The sequence below is a fragment of the Penaeus vannamei genome, chromosome 10, assembly GCF_042767895.1.
Source record: "Penaeus vannamei isolate JL-2024 chromosome 10, ASM4276789v1, whole genome shotgun sequence".
NCBI classification, from domain to species: Eukaryota; Metazoa; Arthropoda; class Malacostraca; order Decapoda; family Penaeidae; genus Penaeus; species Penaeus vannamei.
In genome coordinates, this window is record NC_091558.1 from 23,788,482 (window position 1) to 23,792,262 (window position 3,781).

Here is a 3,781-nt window from a genome sequence, read left to right on the forward strand (position 1 = left end):
TTAGGTTAGGCTCAAATTTAACCAGGAGACTCCAAATTTCGTTTTCTCACATAAACTTGATCGTAAATCACTCTAATCCACGATAGGTTACAGTACCTGCAATTTGGGGAGGTTAGGTTAGGTTACGTTGGTTAGGTTAGGTTAGGTTAGGTTAGGTTAGGTTAGGCTCAAATTTAACCAGGAGACTCCAAATTTCGTTTTCTCACATAAACTTGATCGTAAATCACTCTAATCCACGATAGGTTACAGTACCTGCAATTTGGGGAGGTTAGGTTAGGTTACGTTGGTTAGGTTAGGTTAGGTTAGGTTAGGTTAGGTTAGGCTCAAATTTAACCAGGAGACTCCAAATTTCGTTTTCTCACATAAACTTGATCGTAAATCACTCTAATCCACGATAGGTTACAGTACCTGCAATTTGGGGAGGTTAGGTTAGGTTACGTTGGTTAGGTTAGGTTAGGTTAGGTTAGGTTAGGTTAGGCTCAAATTTAACCAGGAGACTCCAAATTTCGTTTTCTCACATAAACTTGATCGTAAATCACTCTAATCCACGATAGGTTACAGTACCTGCAATTTGGGGAGGTTAGGTTAGGTTACGTTGGTTAGGTTAGGTTAGGTTAGGTTAGGTTAGGTTAGGCTCAAATTTAACCAGGAGACTCCAAATTTCGTTTTCTCACATAAACTTGATCGTAAATCACTCTAATCCACGATAGGTTACAGTACCTGCAATTTGGGGAGGTTAGGTTAGGTTACGTTGGTTAGGTTAGGTTAGGTTAGGTTAGGTTAGGTTAGGCTCAAATTTAACCAGGAGACTCCAAATTTCGTTTTCTCACATAAACTTGATCGTAAATCACTCTAATCCACGATAGGTTACAGTACCTGCAATTTGGGGAGGTTAGGTTAGGTTACGTTGGTTAGGTTAGGTTAGGTTAGGTTAGGTTAGGTTAGGCTCAAATTTAACCAGGAGACTCCAAATTTCGTTTTCTCACATAAACTTGATCGTAAATCACTCTAATCCACGATAGGTTACAGTACCTGCAATTTGGGGAGGTTAGGTTAGGTTACGTTGGTTAGGTTCGGTTCGGTTCGGTTAGGTTAGGTTAGGTTAGGTTAGGCTCAAATTTAACCAGGAGACTCCAAATTTCGTTTTCTCACATAAACTTGATCGTAAATCACTCTAATCCACGATAGGTTACAGTACCTGCAATTTGGGGAGGTTAGGTTAGGTTACGTTGGTTAGGTTAGGTTAGGTTAGGTTAGGTTAGGTTAGGCTCAAATTTAACCAGGAGACTCCAAATTTCGTTTTCTCACATAAACTTGATCGTAAATCACTCTAATCCACGATAGGTTACAGTACCTGCAATTTGGGGAGGTTAGGTTAGGTTACGTTGGTTAGGTTAGGTTAGGTTAGGTTAGGTTAGGTTAGGCTCAAATTTAACCAGGAGACTCCAAATTTCGTTTTCTCACATAAACTTGATCGTAAATCACTCTAATCCACGGTAGGTTACAGTACCTGCAATTTGGGGAGGTTAGGTTAGGTTACGTTGGTTAGGTTAGGTTAGGTTAGGTTAGGTTAGGTTAGGCTCAAATTTAACCAGGAGACTCCAAATTTCGTTTTCTCACATAAACTTGATCGTAAATCACTCTAATCCACGATAGGTTACAGTACCTGCAATTTGGGGAGGTTAGGTTAGGTTACGTTGGTTAGGTTAGGTTAGGTTAGGTTAGGTTAGGTTAGGCTCAAATTTAACCAGGAGACTCCAAATTTCGTTTTCTCACATAAACTTGATCGTAAATCACTCTAATCCACGATAGGTTACAGTACCTGCAATTTGGGGAGGTTAGGTTAGGTTACGTTGGTTAGGTTAGGTTAGGTTAGGTTAGGTTAGGTTAGGCTCAAATTTAACCAGGAGACTCCAAATTTCGTTTTCTCACATAAACTTGATCGTAAATCACTCTAATCCACGATAGGTTACAGTACCTGCAATTTGGGGAGGTTAGGTTAGGTTACGTTGGTTAGGTTAGGTTAGGTTAGGTTAGGTTAGGTTAGGCTCAAATTTAACCAGGAGACTCCAAATTTCGTTTTCTCACATAAACTTGATCGTAAATCACTCTAATCCACGATAGGTTACAGTACCTGCAATTTGGGGAGGTTAGGTTAGGTTACGTTGGTTAGGTTAGGTTAGGTTAGGTTAGGTTAGGTTAGGCTCAAATTTAACCAGGAGACTCCAAATTTCGTTTTCTCACATAAACTTGATCGTAAATCACTCTAATCCACGATAGGTTACAGTACCTGCAATTTGGGGAGGTTAGGTTAGGTTACGTTGGTTAGGTTAGGTTAGGTTAGGTTAGGTTAGGTTAGGTTAGGCTCAAATTTAACCAGGAGACTCCAAATTTCGTTTTCTCACATAAACTTGATCGTAAATCACTCTAATCCACGATAGGTTACAGTACCTGCAATTTGGGGAGGTTAGGTTAGGTTACGTTGGTTAGGTTAGGTTAGGTTAGGTTAGGTTAGGTTAGGCTCAAATTTAACCAGGAGACTCCAAATTTCGTTTTCTCACATAAACTTGATCGTAAATCACTCTAATCCACGATAGGTTACAGTACCTGCAATTTGGGGAGGTTAGGTTAGGTTACGTTGGTTAGGTTAGGTTAGGTTAGGTTAGGTTAGGTTAGGCTCAAATTTAACCAGGAGACTCCAAATTTCGTTTTCTCACATAAACTTGATCGTAAATCACTCTAATCCACGATAGGTTACAGTACCTGCAATTTGGGGAGGTTAGGTTAGGTTACGTTGGTTAGGTTAGGTTAGGTTAGGTTAGGTTAGGTTAGGCTCAAATTTAACCAGGAGACTCCAAATTTCGTTTTCTCACATAAACTTGATCGTAAATCACTCTAATCCACGATAGGTTACAGTACCTGCAATTTGGGGAGGTTAGGTTAGGTTACGTTGGTTAGGTTTGGTTCGGTTAGGTTAGGTTAGGTTAGGTTAGGTTAGGCTCAAATTTAACCAGGAGACTCCAAATTTCGTTTTCTCACATAAACTTGATCGTAAATCACTCTAATCCACGATAGGTTACAGTACCTGCAATTTGGGGAGGTTAGGTTAGGTTACGTTGGTTAGGTTAGGTTAGGTTAGGTTAGGTTAGGTTAGGCTCAAATTTAACCAGGAGACTCCAAATTTCGTTTTCTCACATAAACTTGATCGTAAATCACTCTAATCCACGATAGGTTACAGTACCTGCAATTTGGGGAGGTTAGGTTAGGTTACGTTGGTTAGGTTAGGTTAGGTTAGGTTAGGTTAGGTTAGGCTCAAATTTAACCAGGAGACTCCAAATTTCGTTTTCTCACATAAACTTGATCGTAAATCACTCTAATCCACGATAGGTTACAGTACCTGCAATTTGGGGAGGTTAGGTTAGGTTACGTTGGTTAGGTTAGGTTAGGTTAGGTTAGGTTAGGTTAGGCTCAAATTTAACCAGGAGACTCCAAATTTCGTTTTCTCACATAAACTTGATCGTAAATCACTCTAATCCACGATAGGTTACAGTACCTGCAATTTGGGGAGGTTAGGTTAGGTTACGTTGGTTAGGTTAGGTTAGGTTAGGTTAGGTTAGGTTAGGCTCAAATTTAACCAGGAGACTCCAAATTTCGTTTTCTCACATAAACTTGATCGTAAATCACTCTAATCCACGATAGGTTACAGTACCTGCAATTTGGGGAGGTTAGGTTAGGTTACGTTGGTTAGGTTAGGTTAGGTTAGGTTAGGTTAGGTTAGGCT